The following is a 19,598-nucleotide window of genomic DNA, read 5'->3' as shown; positions in this document are numbered from 1 at the left end:
CTTGTGCTGAAATTATTATTGTGGGAGATTTATTCAAAAGACTTCTCAAAGTCTATATGTGCTCTAACCATGGGCTCTCCTTAATCAATTATGGCTCCATCAGCCAGCTCTTATGACACAGCGGTAATGTGCCTACTTCTGAACTGAGAGGATAGGTTTGAATTTACACGTTCTCCTGAGGAATGTAATGATATCTCTGAACAGGTTGATCAGAAAACATAGACAGTGATCAAATTTATTTCCAAATTACTCATGTCTACTAGTACTTAAATATGTGGAAAATGTCGAAAAGCAAAGACATTTGGATTCCAAAGACAATATACTGGACAAAAAAGAGATTTATGCAATTCTGGCTGGCAAAGTTAGTCAATCTGGATTCAAATTGCCCGGCCTGAAGATTACAGAAGACTATTCAACACTTTCAACATTAAACCTCCAATACCAATGCACAGTCACAGAAGCATATACCACCAGCATGTTCCAAAAAACACAGCCAATATCATGTGGAAGGACAAAGGGAACCTGGAAAGAACCATCACCTGCAAGTTGCCTTTCGTTCTGCAGAGCATCCTGACTAGGAACCACATCATGGTTCCATCACGTATTTGTCAAAATTATGAAACGTGCGTAACAACCGTATTCTGAATGATTATATAAGTTGCAGTGACTCACGAAGGTGGCTCTGTACCCTCAACTCAAAGGTAATTAAGGATGGTCACAAATACATCATGAAATCAAGAAAAGGCTTAAGTCGGTGCAAAATTGAATTCAATATGCAATTGGCCTCAGGAACCTTGGAAAAAGAGATTCCTCTTAAAGAGTGATACTTTTCCAGTCTGATAAATCAAATGTCACGAAAATAAAACAAAGAATTACACAGACTGAAGGTTGAAACCAAAACAGAAATTGCTAGAGAAACTCAGCAAATTCAGCTGCATTTTTGGAAAGACAGCTGAGTTAACTTTTAGGATCCAGTGACCTTTCTTCAGCACAAGGATCACTGGACTTGAAACATTAACTCTGTTTTCTATCCACAAATGCTGCCAGACCTGCTGAACTTCTTCAGCAATTTCTGTTTTTGTGTAAACTACAAGCCACCCTTCCTAACCTGGCAAAGTTGGACTTAATCCCAACTTTCCATACAGCGGGCAGGGCTACTCCCTTGGTATTAAAACCTGGCCAATGTTTCACACAAAATTACTCACAAAATACAGCACAGAAACACTCAATGGGGACAATGGGAAAGGATAATGTTGATCTTGAGTGCCCCTCTACCTGCACTGGGAGAGTTGAATAAAACTCACAATGCTATCAGAGTAGGATTGTCCCAACAGCAGGGGAAGAGGGACAGAGACTGATGTCTTCACAGCAGGGTAAGTGAGGAACATGAGAGGGAGAGAAGGTCAGTACAAGGTCCTCTTCTCCATTGTCTTTAAAGGAGAGAGTCCTGGGAAATTGTAGGAATTGGGTGGATGCAGAGATTCTGATCAGATGTACATTTGAGATGTGCACAAGCTCACATTCAACAGGATTCACTGGACAATATCTTGGAGCAGACACTTATTAATTTACCAGCCACATTTTGAAAAGGTTCCAGAGGCCAATTGTAGATCAATTTCAACTTAGCACTTCTTTTCTTTCATTCAAAGATGTATGTTTGACAGGGTGAGTGTGTGGAGGGAATGTGGGCTGTCACTGCCCCAATCATTATATAATTCTGTTTGAATAGTGATGGAAAGCTTTTGTTGCCTGATATGTCCCTTGAGAACCGGTTTACTTCAGTGATGTGTGCAGTGTGTCTCACACAAACAGCAAGTTTTAATTTAAAATATATCAGGGCATTACAAAATGAACAGCCATTAACTCGAAGCCATGACTGGGCACTAGTTATGAGTCAGCTCTGCCAGGTCGGAATTCTCCATCTCCTCAAGTGAGCTTGCCCGTTGGGACGCAGGATTAGTTCATTCATCCTGCAGGTTAGAAAAACAGAAACTCTCAGATGTTTTATAAACTATATTGGCTAATTGGCCGAAGCTGGATAAAAGGCTTAAACAGTTGTAAGAATGGGCAAACTCTCTGGATGCATTTCGAAGTGGTTGAAGTGCATTATCTTCTCCAAAAACGTCATTTTGATTTAACACTCTCCCTTACCCTCTACCATTTCCTTTTGATATTTTTGATTTGCCCCTGGTGGGTAGTGCTTGGTAAATGTTTGATTTGTGACGTGGGTGATTTGATGGCTGTTGAATTCAAAGAAAACAGGGTAAAATCTTACTGATATGATTGTTCCAGTCTCACATAATGACATGAAATTGAAAATGCAAATATATGACTGAGACAGTTATGTGCTGCTTGCAATGGAAGACAGGTCATTGGTTTCCGAACTCAACACATTCAAATGGTTTACTGGAGATGTGAAGTGTTCTGTCTGAGCAATTGCATGTGTCGTGTTAGGATCACAACACCCTATTTTCTGATATAGGGAGCAAGAGAGTGCAGCTCTGATCGTGGGATTAAAGAATATGGTCAATCTCAACCATACTCAGTGTCCACAGGTATAGTTCTATCTCTGTTTCAGTGCTTTTTTTTTCTTTTTTTTTTCTCTTTTTCTTTTTTTTCTTTTTTTTTAGTGCTTATTTTATCCCCAGCACCCATGGTGTGTGTGCGCAGGTGTGAGACACAGTGAAAGACACAATGTGCACAAATCTTTATTCAATTTCCACCACCAGGAAGATAGGAAAACACCCGGGTGGCCAGTGACAAACACTGCCCTTTCTGTTTCAGATCTTATGTGATCAGGCAATGAATATGATTACATCAGCAAGATGGATATGGGAAGGCTCAAAGAACATTGGAGAACTTTGGGATTCAGCAGTTTTAGTTGGATCACAAACAAGAACCTCTTGACAATGGCTCCAGCCAGTATGATCAATTAGCTGATGCATTTAACGAGTTTGTCTCTGAGACTGAGGGTAACGACACAAAGCCAATTTCTCTTCTAAGTGGTTTAATTCTCAAGATTCGAAGAGGGACTCCACTTGATGAAAAATGTTGTTCCAGCAGCTGTGCCGCAGCAGAGATGTTTGCAAAATGTCACTAATAAAATTATGTAGATTACATCTTTGAGCCGATATATTGTTCTTCACAAATGGAATGAGAAACTCTGATTTCAAAGCAAAAATTTAGTTTTTATGATTTCAGACTCATGATAAGAACCTTCACCTTGGAGCAGCTAATTTTCAGAATCAGGACTGAGAGGTCAGCAGATCGCCTGGGATTTTCCAACTCATGATGACTGAGAATCTCTGCAGTTTGATCTTCTGGTTCTCAAATTGCTACAGTGAGCATTGATTCTGAGAACAACTTCTTAAAATGTTGACAATAGTAAATAATTTTAGTAGTGTCCATGTTGAGGGCATCTAGAAAGCAATGGTAAAAGTAATTTAAAAATACTCTTTTACTCAGAGGAAGGTTTATGTGTGGAATGAACTTCCAGAGGAAGTGGTGAATGTGGGTACAGTTACAGCGTTTAAAAGAAATTTGGATAAGTACATGATAAAGAAATGTTTGAAGGGACAACGGGCCAAGCACAGACAAGTGGGACTAGTTTATTTTCGGGATTATGGTCGCCATGGACTGGTGAAACAGAAGGGTCTGTTTCTGTGCTGTATGACTCTATGACTCAATAATTCTTGGGAACTTAGATACATTTCTTTTTACCTTATTTTGGTGATTTATATATTGCCTTGTCTCCCTAACTGGCATGTGTGACTGATATGCCCAACTCAAGATCTGGAGGCATCTTGGTGAGGTTGTCAGTGAACAGGAAATTTTGACCAGAAATATACAGATCACAGCATCAAGAGACATTGCAAAATTGGCACAGGAATTCACCATTCATTCCATTGTGTAAGCTTCACTATCCAGTACAATCAGAGCCAATCATAACACCTTTCATTAATACTATCCTTAAACTCCATATAATTTCATCTACTCTCAGTTTAAAACTGTTTCTTCCTTATTCAATTACCAATGTGAATCTCTCACAGATGGGCGCTGATTTTGTTTATCATGTGGTTATGATGCTGTCAGTTTCATGCGCCACGATAGTAGTGGGTCGTGAAATAGCTTTAGCAATCAGAATTAAGGAAAATCCCAAAGCATTTTATTCTTATTTCAGGAGCAAGCGGGTAACTAGAGAAAGGATTGGTCCACCAAACGATAATGAAGGAATTGCTGTGTGCCGAACCTGAGAGAATGGGTGAGATTCTGAATGAGTACTTTGCATCAGTGTTTACTGAGGAGATGAACATGATGAATCTTGAGATTAGAGATCAAAGTTTGATTCGTCTGGATCGCGTTGGCATAAGTAGGGAAGATGTGTTGGGTATGCTAGAGGTTATTAAGGTGGACAAATCCCCAGACCTGAATGGGATCTATCCCCGGTTGCTTAGGAAGGCGAGAGATGAAATAGCTGGGGTCCTGACAGATATCTTTGTGGCATCCTGAAATACAGGTGATGAGCTGGAGGACTGGAAGGTTGCTCATGTTGTCCCTCTGTACAACAAGGGTTGTCGGGATATTCCGGGTAACTACAGACCAATGAGCCTGACGTCAGTGGTGGGGAAGTTGTTGGAGAGGGTACTGAGAGATAAGATCTATTTATATTTAGAAAAGAATGAGCTTATTAGTGAAATGCAAAATGGTTTTGTGCGGGGGAGAACTTAAAAGAGTTCTTCGAGGAAGTGACCAAGTTGTTAGATGAAGGAAGGACTGTTGATATGATATACATGGACTTTAGTAAGGCGTTTGACAAGATTTCCCATTGCAGATGAATGGAGAAAGTGATGTCACATTGTGTGCAGTGTGTTCTAGCTAGGTGGCTAAAGAACTGGTTGAGCAATAGGAGACAGAGAGTAGTCGTTGAAGAGAATTTCTCGAAATGGAGAAAGGTGACCAGTGGTGTTCCACAGGGATCAATATTGGGGCCACTGTTGTTTGTAACATATATAAATGATCTAGAAGAGGGCATTGTTGGTATAATTAGCAAGTTTGCAGATGACACAAAGATTGGTGGAGTAGCAGAAAGCATAGGGGACTGTCAGAGAATACAGGAGGATATAGATAGAGTGGAGAGTTGGGCAGGAAAGTGGCAGATGGCTTTCAAACCAGGCAAATGTGAAGTGATGCATTTAGGCAAGTCTCCTTCTAGAGTGAATTATACAATGAATGGAAGAGCCTTGGGAAATGTTGATGGGCAGAGAGATCTGGGAGTGCAGGTCTATTGTACCCTAAAGGTTGCTGCACAGCTGGATAGAGTGGTCAAGAAGGCATATAGTATGCTTGCCTTCATTGGACGGGTATTGAGTATAAGAGCTGGCAAGTCATGTTAAAATTGTACAAGACATTGGTTCGGCCGCATTTAGAATACTGTGTACAGTTCTGGTCGCCACATTACCAAAAAGATGTGGACGCTTTGGAGATAGTGCAGTGAAGGTTTACGAGGATGTTGCCAGCTATGGAGAGAGGTTGAGTAGTTTAGGTTTATTTTCACTATAAAAAAGGAGATTGAGGGGGGACCTGATTGAGATTTACAAAATCATGAAGGGGATAGACAGGCTGGATAGAGACAAGCTTTTTCCGAGGATGAGGGATTCAATAACGAGAGGTCATGCACCAAGGTGAGAGGTGGAATGTTTAAGGGGGATACACGTGGCAAGTACTTCACACAGAGGGTGGTGGGCGTTTGGAACGCGTTGCCAGCAGAGGTGGTAGAGGCAGGTACGGTAGATTCATTTAAGATGCGTCTGGACAGATGCATGAGTAGGTGGGGAGCAGAGGGATACTAATGCTTAGGAATTGACCGACAGGTTTAGACAGTACATTTGGATCGGCTCAGGCTTGAAGTGCCGAAGGGCCTGTTCCTGGGTTGTAAATTTTCTTTGTTCTTTGTTCTTTGAATCAACTCTTCATTGGCAACAAGCCAGGAGGATCAATCAAAATAATCTGATTAGTATATAGAAAGAATGAATTATTTCCTGCACTGTGCAAAGCTCAATGACATCATCTACTCACTACAAACTAACAATCATAGTGGCATCACTCAGCACAAATAGGTCAATGTACTGATAAGGGTTAGTAAACAATTATGAACGAATGAAGGGGAACCCAGTTTTACTGAATATAGCGAGCTGGTCCAAAGGAATATAGCGAGGCTACAAACCAATATCTCACACAGTTCAATCATTTTTGTTCATAAAATCTGTGACGTGGGGTTTTGATGAGCAGAAGGTTTTTTTCTCAGATTTCCTTTTCTGAATGCTTCCCATGATTTGCAGGAGGGATAGCGGGTTGGCCCCTATTCATATGATCATGTGTTCACAAGTCTCTGTGGTCGTGAATTAAAGAGAGAGTTACTCAAAGTCTGCGCGAGTACTCATTTGTCACGTAGCTTTGAGCTCGGTGAGTATTACATTCCATGCTATTAGCCCAGATGCAGTAATAATCATTGAACTCTGAACAGTGTCTGAGCCTACAATGCCAAAAAATGAATTTTTAACATTTTCAGTCAAACCTGTTAGTTAAACTCAGTGAGTAAGTGGAACATTAATTGGCCTCAGCAACCTTCAGTTGGAAAAGGAAGGCAAATAAATCAGTAGATTTCTGTTCCTGACGTTATTCAGTGACTCTAGTTGATAATGAGCCTGTCTTACAAGAGAGCAGAATTTTCCTTTCACATTGAACACAATTTAGTCCATTTCCCATGGTTGTCTTGTGAAGTCACTGAGGTCCACAATAAAGGAGTGGGCACTGAACATTTTTCCCTCAATGGAGCTGTCACTCAGCCTCCTGTGAAGGAGTCAGTCTCTGTCACCTTATCCCCTGCTGTGTTGACAGACCCACTATGATGGTATTGGGACTTTGCAACTATCCTCTTGCAGTCGAGGAAGGCGGCATGCTCAACTTAAACATTAGCCTCACCAACGGGCAGCTTTAATTACTGACCGTTTCTGTGCTGTACCTTCTGTACTTCTATGCAGCATAGAGAAGTGAAGCATTGTCTCGTATTTAATGCCATGATAGTGGTCCTGCCCACTGTATAGAATGCTGAGATTAAATCCAGCTCTGCTAAGTTGTGAAGGTTCACTGTCTATTTAGTTGATCTGAAAAATGTAACTGCAGTCAGGAGGAATCTGGTCTCATACCCTAGGGTTGCAGAGAGAGAATGTGGGCTGTTACTCCCCAAGTGATTACGTATGAAACATTCTGTTTGAAAGGGACTAAAAGCCTCCACTTAACAGCATTTCCTTCAAAAGTTTTTTCACTCCCATGGTGTAAGGGGTGAATTTTACACATTCAAAAAGTTTTAATTTAAAGTACATTAGGACATTGCAGAATGAACAGCCATTAACTACAAGCCATGACAGTAGCATTACTTGATGAATCAGCTCTACCATGTTGGAACTCTGAATCCATCCCTCAAGTGAGCTCCCGGTTGTGGCACAAGATCAGATCATTGCCCTGCAGGTTTGAAAAACAGAAAGATTAAGAATATCTTCAATTGTATTAGCCATTGACCAGAATTGAAATACAGAATGTGTAATCAATTGTAAGACTGGATAAACGCTATCTGATGTGAATGTCCCAGTCAAACACAATGATATTGGGAGATTTTCATATGTGTCTGAATGACATGGGCTGTGATGGGAAATCTGGGATAATCGATGAAGCCTTGCTCAACATTAAGGCATCTGGCTAAGTTATGCGTATAAAGATAAGGTTCTCGCTAAGCAGTGGTGAGAGGTTTAGTAACCAGGATTATTACATTATTAATAGTCTCATTCACACTGAATTTAATTTCAGTAATTCACAGCTCACTACCCAATATGAGGAAACTAGACATTGACTATTCCCAATGAGAAACTATGAGTGGATTCTTGGTAACTCCAGCTTACTGCACGCTCCTCTGGGCAGCCATCTTGAACACTTGGCAACTCCGTCTCAGCAAATGCTCCAGGGCAGCATCCACGCGCAACCTCATCCACAGATACTTGCATCCAATAGCTGCCACCCTAAGAGAACTCTCATGGCATCATTAATCCACTTGTTGGATGATTCATGGTTCACTAATGCATCTCAGGGGACACTGGAAACTAACTATGCAGTGTTGGTGTTAGGCCACCTGCGCACAGCGACAGGCATCCAGCTCACGGTTTGGATCATGCTGGATGCTTATACTCCCTATTTTGCCTTGCCTTACCTTTTTGCATTTTGTCTCCTGAGTTAGAGTTCCCAAGCATCCAAGACTTCTGTCTTGCCTTGCTGTGTGGTGCAAACTCAAAGCCAGGAAATGAGTAATGTTTGTTCGTAGAACTCAGTCAAGGGAGACAGCCTTCAGTCAGGAGTGGTGACACAGTAAGTCAAGGGCAATGTCCAATACACATCTAGAGGATTAAGAATGGTCAGTCAGGTATTTGAAACAATAAGGATCATGAATCCTTTCTTTAAGGGGTGAGGGGCCATATGTTGGGCAGCCCAGAGCCTGCCTTGGCTCATTCTGCCCGATTGTGAGCTCTTTTCCCCTGGATTGAGAGGAAGTGGGGAAATTGACTGAGGTAAAAGTGGGTGGCATAGCTGTTGGTACTGGTGTATCTGGGCAAAAGTGGTGAGTTGCCATGAGCAAGTGAGGGGTCAGTGCAGAGGTAATGCAGGATTAAAGGTGTCGAGGTGGGTGAGAGTGAGTGAGAGAAGATATTACAAGCAATGGTGAAGATCATAGAACAAACACCTTGATGGATGGTGTGTGCAGAGGCAGAGATAGAAAAATAGAAGCACAGAGAGAAGATTTGTCTCTTAGCCTGGATGATCAGAGAAAGTCATTCTTCCTATACTGCCAGGCATAACTGGAGACAATTGAGTCAACATTGACCTGGTGGGAAGGGGGCAACCTCAGACCAATTGGCAGGATCTGGTGTCATGGCCTTGACTGTCAAACTGGGAGAAGAGTACGACATTCCTCTGCATCACCCCACCCACCAGGACCCCCAGTTTCCTGTCCTCAAAACTAGTTTCCCACCTCTTCCATTTTTGGGGCAAATATTAGTGACCATGCAGGGCAGCTCCAGGCTGATGGTTCCTGTTCAGATGTAAATGGCTTTTTAAGGATAACATTGGTGCCAGGGATGATGGTGCATAATGGAATATCCAAATAGTGGCAAGTAACTCTGGGTACAGCAAGTGGTAGAATTGGCTTAATGTCAGGCGATGGGGTCACTACTGGGGGCAGAGTATATGTTTAATGAATTACATTTTGACCATATTTGACATTTATCAATGTATGACAAGTTTCACCGCAGAGACCCAGAATTGTAAATAGTTGACAGATTTTTCACATTTTGTTGCTGTTTGCGGAAGACTGTGTCATTGCTTTCTGCATTGAGTTCAACATTCAAATTGTTTTTTGGAGATGTGAAGTCTTATGTCTGAACAGTCACAAGTGCTGTAAAAAAGTCACAAAATCTCATTATCGGGTATAAAGAGTGCAGCAGTGACAGAGGGAGGAAAGAAACAACAATCAATCCCAATAATCCTCAGTGTACACAGATTGAGTTCTCTCTCTGTTTCAGATTCTTTAATGGATGTCAAAGATTATATCCCATTCCTGGAGAAGGAGATGAAGAAGTCTCAAAGAATGTTGGTGGATGCTGAAATGGCGCTGTTTGACTCCGTTTCGCAACAGCATGAGCAGTTAGATGATGTTACTAACCAGTTTGTCTCTGAGATTGAGACAGACAACACAATGCCAGCTGGTCTTCCAATATCCAAGACAAAAAGACAACTCCTTTCTCAATGTTGTGCAAGCAGCTGTACCGTGAGAGGAATACTTGATACTCACTGTTGCTAAATACAATGATGTTGACTGGATCGTTGTGTTTGTAGAATATTCTACACACATGGAATCAGATTCAGTCTCTTTTTAAAGTAAAAAGTTACACTTTATGAATCTGGATTTCTGATTTCTGACAAGATTTCATCTTGCAGCAGCTAATTTTGGGAATCAGGGCACAGAGATCAACAGACCCTGTAGGATTTTCTAATCCACAGTGAATGAAAAATCCATCACAATTTAATGATCTCGCCCTCAAATTCCCACAATGGGTGCTGACGAGAGCCGTACATTTGTAAAATGTCTTCTGTAGATGCTATTAAAATGAATTGAGTACTGTTGATGTCAATGACTTGTAGAAACATAGCAATGGTAAAAAATTTAAAAACATCAATGGATTTGTATTGGTTCATTTCATAAAGTCATACTTACAAAATGTCTCTTTCATGAAAAATGACATATCACATTCAGTTTTTCTTTCAACAGTGTGTATTTTCACCATTTAGTGAACCATCTCAGGAGAAATTAATTCAAAATTCAGATCATTTTCTTTTGACTTAGCTGCCATCTTGCCTTCAACATGGCATCTGGTCTGATTTTCCCAGTTCAAGTTCTGGATGCCATTTTGTGAAGCTGTTCGTGAACAGGAAATATTCACCAGAAATATGCAGATCACGATGTTAATGGATACGGCAGCATTAGAGCAGGAGATGGCCATTCAGCCCATTGCTCCTTATTCATCTTGCAGTGTAGTCATCGCTAATCATTCAGTTCAATAGCTTTATCCACATTATGACTTCAAAATCCCAACAATTTATCTTTATTTCTGTCTTCAATTGCTTCTTCCTTCTTATGAAATTATATTCTCCGAGTTGTAATCTCCCCAACCAGAGGAAATATCTTACTGACATTTATCTTGCTATCGCTTTAAATATTTTGTAGGTTTCATCGAGGTAACTTCTCAATATTTGGAACATCAGAGAATACACAGCCTATTTGCTCAATCTCTCCTCATTGGACTCTTCCACCATCCTCAGCAGGGATCTGGTGAATATTTGTCACTCTCCACCAGTGACAATAACAGTGAGCTCAGGCAAAGCGATCAAAACTGCACAAAGTTCAACCATGGTTTTGCACAATTGAGCATGACTTTGCTGCTCTTCTACTCAATTCCTCTTGTAACAAAATTAAATACCATGAGCTCTCCAAATATCACTAGCCTTCCACACCTTCACGTTAGCCTTCAGTGATTTATTGAGAAGTAGATTAAGGTCGAGGAGAAAGTGAGGGCTGCAGATGCTGGAGATCAGAGCTGAAAATGTGTTGCTGGAAAAGCGCAGCAGTTCAGGCAGCATCCAAGGAACAGGAGAATCGACATTTCGGGCATAAGCCCTTCTTCTTTCCTGAAGAAGGGCTTATGCCCGAAACGTCGACGCTCAAGTAGATTAAGGTCCCTTTGTATATCTACATTTTCTAATCTCTGACTATTTTTGAAAAACTCTACACATCTTTACCTTTTGCCAAATTGGATAAACTCAATTTGTGCTTATTATTTTTCATCTTCAATGTTCCCACTCCGAAGCCTGTGCAAATCCATTGAAGCTGCTTTGAATTTTCCTCACACCCAACATCTCACCAAGTTGTTTGTCTTCCTCAAACTTAGAAAAATTACATTTGGTGTCCATCGTGGAATCATTGATATATCACAGAGAGATGTCTGATCTCTAACTTCCTGTTCCAGCTCTTCACACACATATCATTTCCATCTTTCTCTCCACCTCTCTCTGTCTCTCTCTCTCACACACACACAATCACGCACACAAACACACACAATCACACACAAACACACGCGCGCGCGTACGCACACACCACTTCCTCACTCTAATTGATAAACTACATGAATCAGTGTGACCATACGCAGATGGCAGTGATCAATGTGCTGATGCATTTGTGAGTGCATGACTGAGAGATTCCACACAAGTGACCTGTCACTCCTTGGAAGGAGCCAGTCACATCGAAATTGCAGGTGCTGTCAGTTTTGCAGCCACCTGGGAGAGGATAACCTTCCTTTCCATCAGATCTCAGGTCCCATTCCTGCATCCAGCAGAGTTCCTTCTCAACATCCGAGGACACACAGAGCCAGTGTCAGCACTATATTTCACATGCCCCCAGAAAATGAAGTCAGGGTCAGTAAACACTGGGCCTCCTGTGCAACCCACTGTGTCTGCCTAAGATGGATACTTCTGGTCCTTCATGTAAGCCTGCTGCTGCTCCTGGGCTTGCCATCATCCCTGATCCTCTTGTATCCATTTTCACTTTTTTAGGAAGGTAATCACAGTGTCCAGCTTCCCAACAGTAGCTGGGCATGAAACTCCTGCTGGAAATGACCTCTGTTATGAACATAAATTGCAGAAAAGTTATTTGGTCTCAGAAGAGTCAGTGATGACACACACTGTGAATGAAAGCTGCACACTCTCCTCCACAAAGTGAAACATGCAGCAGATCCTCCAAACCTTGAGACAGCTGCCCTTTGCACCCTCCTGAAAAATCAGCAGCTGAACTGTTCTGTTCAGCTGGAACAGAGCAGGATTGCTTTTCCTGGTGTCCAGAACAAATTTGCAGAGCAGAACATAGATATGACTGATCTGGACTTGACTGCAGTCTTTGTGAGACCCCACATAACAAAACACGATTCCACTGACAGCTTGTTCTGGAGCTACAGCACTGACTGTTGTCCACTCTCCGACTTTAGTTGGATATATCTCCTGACCGTAAGAGAACCAAGTGGATAGCGAGTATGGCCAAACCCCTCAACTGTCTGGAACCATTTCTCCATAACTACCAGTATTGGAACCCCCGACAGATAAATGTTGAGGTCTCAGTGTGCAATTCATAAAGAGACCTTGGAGTGCAGATTCATAGTTCCTTGAAAATAGAGTCACAGGTCGATAGGATGATGAAGAAGGCACTTGGTATGCTTGCCTATATTAGTCAGTGCATTGAGTATAGGAATTGGAAAGTTATGTTTTAGCTGTGCAGCACATTGGTTGGGCCACGTTTGGAAAACTGTGTTCAATTCTGGTCTCCCTTCTATAGGAAAGAAGGTGTGAAACTTGAAAAGGTTCAGAAAAGATTTACAAGGATTTTGCCAGGGTTGGAGGTTTCAGCTGTAGGAGGAGGTTGAATAGGCTCGGGTTATTTTCCCTGGAGCATCAAAGGCTGAGATGTGACCTACTAGAAGTTTATAAAATCTTGAGCTGGAATGGATAAGGTGAACAGCCGAGGTCCTTTCCTCAGGTAGTGGAGTCCAAAACAAGAGGGCAGAGGTTTAGGTTGAAAGGGGAAAGATTTAAAAGGAACCTAAGTGGCAACTTTTCACACAGAGAGTGGAGTGCACATATGGAACAAGTTGCCCGAGAAAGTGTTGGAGGCTGATAAAACTGCAACATTTAAAAGGCATCTGGATGGTTACATGAACCAAAAGTGTTTGGAGGAATATGGGCCTAACACTGAGAATGGGACTGGATTAATTTAGAATATCTGGTTTGACATTGATAAGTTGAACTGAAGGGTCTGTTTCCATGCTGTACAACTCTATGATTCTATGACTTTATGTCACCTCCTCACTACCCCACCTCCTGGACTAATCTTTAATGATAAGGTGTGTCCTTTTGTCTTTGCAAAAAAAAAACATGATGGCTTCAGGCCCTGACTGGAATGGCAACACGCAAACAACTTGGCACAGCAAGGCACAGCAAGAATGCTGCGAATATTGGGTAGATGCTAAGTGAGCATGAAGACAGCAAGTGAGTAGCGCTGATATGCAGCCTTGTCCAACCTGTGTGTCTGTGAGCACAAAGTGTTCGCACTGCAACCTTTCAATGCTAGTTGCAAGTGCACCCTGGAATTCAAGTCTGGATTCCAAAGCACCCTGCCAGTGTATCAGGGAAGTGCCATGATGGTCATGTTTGATCATGTTGGTTTGGCAAATGTCAGATGCCAATATCTGTGGATGTGAGGTGTGTGCAGCTGGAGGCCATGGATTGTGCCAACATGGAAACTCCTCACAGTTTGCAAAGGTCACCAGGAATCCAATCTAATTTCCATGTTTAGATTTCTTGATGTCTAGCTTATTTGGCACATTCGGTAAGGTAGGAAGCTGAATATTAACAAGGTGATTTGTACTGTTAGTAAGCTAGAATCCTGCTTTGTTGGCAACTCACCACTGCCTAGTAAGGAACTTTACCACCCCCAAAAAGAGGGTGGTAAAGTGAGTTGTGAGTTGTTCCTGATGTTATGATAGTCCTCACGAGACTTCTCGCCTGATTTTTTTACTATAAATCCAAAACATAGCCCATTTTGCTTAGGGACTTAGAAGATTATATTCCAGATGTTGTTTTTATTCATCTCACTGAAATTCTAACAGTATTGTGGTAGAATTTGAACTTGCCCTCAGGACATTAGTCTGGAGCCTCTAAATTTCTCATCCATTGGCTTTAGCATGATACCACCAGAGAACAAAGAAAGGTACAGCACTGGAACAGGTCCTTCACCAAGATTGTGCAGACACATGATGCATTTCTGATCTAAAAGACCTTTCTTCTTTATGGTCCATATCCCTCAATTCCCACCTAGTGCATATGTATGTCAAGATGTCTCATCAACTTTGCTATTGTGTCCAGCTCCACCACCACCTCTGGAAGCACATTTGAGGCACTTACCACCCTCTGTGTTAAAATCATTCCTCTCACATCTCCTTTAAACTCGTTCCCCTTTAACCTGAACCTACATACCCTAGTCATTGATATTTCTACTCTCAGAAAAAAGGCTCTGACTATCCATGCCTCATTTAATTGGTTAGACTTCAATCAGTTCATTCCTCATCCTCGGGTATTCAAATTAAATCAAATCAAAGTTTTTTTTCCAATCTCTCCTCACAGTTAATGCCTTCTATACAAGGCAACATTTGCCAAACCGTTTCTGTAACGTCTCCAAAGTCTCCACATCCTTCTTGTAGTGTTGCGACCAGAACTGTGCACAACATTCCAAACATGCCTGAACTAAAGTTTTATAGAGCTGCAAAACGACTTGTGGATTGTCAACTGATTTTGCCTGGCTCAAGTTGTATTTAGAGTTATATAGTCATGGAGTTCTAAACTACAGAAATAGACACTTTGGTTCAACTTGTCCAGATATCCTAAAGTAATCTAGTCCCATTTGCCAGCATTTGGGCCATATCTTTCTAAACCCTTTCCATTCATATACCCATCCTGATGTTTTTTAAATGTTGTAATTGTATCAGCCCCCACCACTTCCTCTGGCAGCTCATTCCATGCGAGGACCACCCTCTGCATGAAGAAGTTGTCCGTAAGTTCTCTTTTAAACCATTCTGCCCCTCACCTTAAAGCTATGCCTTTTAGTTTTGAATGCTCTTAACCTGGGGAAAAGTCCTTGGCTTTTCACTCCAGCTGTGCACCTCATTATTTTAAAATCTTCTATACAGTTACCCATGAGCCTCCAATGCTCCAGGGAAAATAGCTGCATATCAAACAATGACGAGACAAAATACAGGAAAGAGATAGAGTGCTTGGTTGCATGGTATTAAGATAACAATTTCTCCCTCAAAGTCAGCAAAACTGAAGAGCCAATCATCGACTTCAGAAAGCAAGGAGGAGTGCACGCTCTTCAATAGAGCTTAGCTGCAGCCAATTCAGCTTCTTTGCTACTGTTATCACACTTCTGAATGGACCTCTCAAATTTCAAATCTAATGTCGATCTTGCTTTTTGTGCACCTTCTTTCCAGCCATAACTTTGTATTCCTCTCTCTGTTCAATCACTCTATGGTATTTATATGTTATGAACTGCCTGTACGACATGCAAATGTTTTCACTACACCTAGGTACATGTGGCAATGATAAACCAAATGAAATCAAGCTGTTTACTGTGTCGATTCAAATAAACAGCTCAACACCTCTGTTTGAAACCACTCTTCAAAAACAAACCAGAACAAAATACACCTCATAAAGCCACAGTATCATCATTCCTGCCCCGTTAAAAAAAATGAACCATCAATGTACAAAGATTTTGTTTCATTTTTATAAACCTCTGATAGCACACTGTATACATATACATTATGTTGACTCTAAGCATGCAAACATCACTACTACAGTTTCGTTCAGTCCAGTTTTATCCCACCTCCATCTTCCTTCATCAAAGGTGTAACAACACATCAGCAAATACACTCACTCATCCTGCCACGTGTATAAATTTCAAATTGAATGGCTGTAATATTAAGGACTCCGCAAACAGTCTGGAATTTATTTCCTTAAATATCTCCAAAAACATTAAAGGGTTATGATCAGTATATACAATTGTCTCAACCATATTACTGGTATTATAAATATTGAATTCTTGCAATGCCAACACCAAGCTCAAAGTCTCTTTCTTAATCATGGAATATTTCTGTAATTTTCTGTAAAAAAAACAGCCGATATGTTTTTCTACCTTCTTGTCATCTTCTTTCAAGAGTATAGCACTGGCACCCACATCACGCACATCTATAGCAACCTTAAGTGGCTTTGCATAATTAAGTGTTGCTAACACAGCTTTCAGGCTGTCAAATGCCTTCTGACATTTTGTCATCCATTGTTCTTTTCTGCACTTCTTCAACAAGTCAGTCAGTGGTGCAACCATGTTCCTAAAATTTGGTACAAACTTCCAATATAAACCACTCACTCTCAAGAATCGTAGTATTTCCCTCTTTATCGATGCCATGGGATACTCCCCAATAACACTTGTTTTCACATCCTCTGGGGCCATATGTCCACATTCAATAACATGGCCATGAACCTGACTTGGACTTTTGTGAACTCATTCTTAACCATTGAATAATTCTGACAGATGCTCTAAAAGTACTTACCATGTGTGAGTAAAACTCACCAGGTCACCAATGTACACTACAAAATTGGGGAATTCTGAAATTACTTCATTGGTTCGTCTTTGCAATGGGACTGATGCATTTTTCATACCAAATGAGTGGACTTTCAACTGGTACAACCCGGCAGGTGTCACGAAAGCTGAAATTTCCTTCGCTCTTTTGGCTAAATGTACCTGCCAGTATCCTCTGAGTAAGTCCAATGCTGAAATGTGAGTTACTTTTCTCACCTTCTCAATGCATTCTTACACATACGGAATAGGATATGAATCAGATTTGGTAACTGCAAAGATTTGCGATAGTACACACATAATCATTGGGTACTTCCTGGTTTTGTCAGCATCACTCTGGAGGAGCTTCATTCACTGCATCTCACTTTGATTGCATTGTCTTTGAGCAGGCATTCAATCTCTTTTTGAATGTCTGACAACTTTGAAAGGTGAGGTCTGTGAGGGTGATGCCTAATTGAAACCACATTTCCTACATCTACATCATGCATAATTAGATTAGTACTTTCCATCTTATTCCCACGTAACTCCCCACATGATTGCAAAAACTCATTCAGGTCATTTTGATTTTCCTTCAGAAGGTCACTCAATAATTTATTCCAATTTATAAAAACCTCCTCATTGTCCAATTTAATGAGAGGAAAGTCCAATTCAGAATCCTCTTAACTTGGTTCTTCACTCAGTGTTGTTAACAGTAACACACTCCCCTTTTGCTTTCCTTCATTATCAATGTACCTTTTGAGCATGTGTGCCTGGAAAGCACAGCAGGTCAGGCAGCATCCGAATCAGCCTGGCTCCCAGCCTCATTCCTGATGATGGGTTCTGGCCAGAAACTTTGATTTTCCTGCTCCTCGGATATTGCCTGACCTGCTGTGCTTTTCCCACAACACACTCTCAACTCTGATCTCCAGCGTTTGTAGACCTCACAGTCTCCTAGTAACCTTCCTGCATATTCATGTGACACATTCTGTGAAATATATTTCTGTCTGATAATCTCATGAAATAGTTCACCTCATTCAATCTCTTTTTGATTGGACAAGGCCCGTAATCCTGGGTTTTCATGGTTCATCTTCTACTAAAAGTGATACTGAGAGTTAATCTGTACGTGTTAAGCGAATATGTACATTTTTGGTTTGTTTGCTTCCTGTTTCATCATTGGATGTGCTACTTTTAAATGCTGTCTCGCCAACTCATCCGCTCTATTCAATCTTGCCCTAAACTTTGACACAGATTTTAAAAGTGTGGGCTCTCAACTCTGACTCACCAATTTCTCCTGAATTGGTTTCAATGGTTCTCTCACCTCATGTTCAAAAACTAATTCAAATGGACTGTATTTTGTTGATTCATTAGGTGTACCTAAGGCTATTTCTTGGACATTAAACTCACCTTCCAAGTGTCTGCACAGTGTACAACTCTCTCACACCTGGATTATATTACTAACCTCCTCATTGCTCACAACATCTTTGCATTTCGGATCTTTAGCAAACATTGCAAATAAACCCTGTAAGTTCAGGATTTAACACATCTCAAATGAACTGTATTTTGTGATATAGCCCCTGGGGAGCACAATAAACTTCCAGCCAGTTCAAGAAGCAAATGTTCATAAAATAAGACTGCTTTATGTCCCTTAAACAGCTTTATATCAATTTCCCGTTTACCTATTAGTTTTGTTAACAAGTCAGTTTTATGTAATGATCATTATATAGAATAATCAAAGGCAATAATGCCTGCAACTGGACGAGGGAGGGAGACAAATGGCACCTGTACCGATTCCAAATGTTTTTCTCAGCTGAGCAAAAAAACACCATGTTCTTCAAAGTTCCACATGATTGCAGTCAGCACTAGTTGTAAAGTAATGTAGTGTACTATTCCTCCTGTTCTTTGTACAGGAACACAACGAGTGACCCAGAACCAGAAAGACAGGACGTACAATGTCACCCACAACCACTATTGTGCTTTGTGTAACACGCCAGCATATTTTCTTTCCGTCCATGGGATTTAGGGCATCATTGAGAAGGCCAGCAAGAATCACCAATGGTGATGCTAATGGAAGGTTTACTGGGCCATTTCAAAGGACTGCTGGGAGTCAACCATACTGTTCTCACATTGGAACAATAGGAGCCCATTCAGCTCATCAAAACTTTCTGCTGTTGAATACAATCATCGAACACCTCAATAACTTTTATTTTCTCCATTCCAAAACCCGATATGCCACTGATAATCAGAACTCTATCAATCCGTATCTTAAACACATTCAAAGACTGAGCTTCCACAGCCCTCTGTGGTAGAGAATTCGAAAGGTTCACAACTCACTGAGTAAAACAATTTCTTCTTTTATCAAACCGAATTGGCTTTGCCCTATTTTTAAATTTTCTCCCCAGTTCTAGCTTCCACAGCCAGTGGAAGCATATTACCTGCTTCTACCCTGTCTCTTCCTTGAAGTGTCTGGTATGTTTCACTGAAATCAAAACTCAAAATTCAAGAGAATACTGACCAATTTTGCTTAATCTTTTCATTCGACAGTCATGATTTGGAGGTGCTGGTGTTGGACTGGGGTGTACAAAGTTAAAAATCACACAACACCAGGTTATAGTCCAACAGGTTTATTTGCAAGCACTAGCTTTCAGAGCACTACTCCTTCATCAGGTGATTGTGGAGTATAAGATCGCAGGACACAGAATTTATAACAAATGTTTACAAAGAACGAAGAACAAAGAAAATTTACAGTCCAGGAACAGACTGAACGGCCCACCAAGCCTGAGCCAATCCA

The 19,598-nt window shown here is 41.1% G+C and overlaps 1 long non-coding RNA gene across 4 annotated transcripts in view; it reads right to left on the bottom strand.

Moving 5' to 3' along the window:
* Nucleotides 1–221: 221 nt before the first annotated feature.
* LOC148151878 (uncharacterized) overlaps nucleotides 222–19,598 on the bottom strand; it is a 64,841-nt gene continuing 45,464 nt past the window's right edge. For 3 of the 4 annotated variants that reach the window (XR_015760157.1, XR_015760156.1, XR_015760161.1), the window contains 2 exons: nucleotides 7,437–7,521; nucleotides 222–3,419 (listed from right to left, as the gene is read on the bottom strand). This is a non-coding gene — a long non-coding RNA (uncharacterized LOC148151878). Of the gene's footprint in view, nucleotides 3,420–7,436; nucleotides 7,522–8,260; nucleotides 8,326–19,598 lie in introns of those variants that run through there. The other variant, XR_015760162.1, reaches the window with a different exon arrangement.

The sequence above is a fragment of the Chiloscyllium plagiosum genome, unplaced genomic scaffold (assembly GCF_037043375.1).
Source record: "Chiloscyllium plagiosum isolate Xiang-an unplaced genomic scaffold, Cpla_swu_hap1 HiC_scaffold_2, whole genome shotgun sequence".
Classification (NCBI taxonomy): Eukaryota; Metazoa; Chordata; class Chondrichthyes; order Orectolobiformes; family Hemiscylliidae; genus Chiloscyllium; species Chiloscyllium plagiosum.
This window is presented reverse-complemented; position numbering and strand designations above follow the sequence as displayed.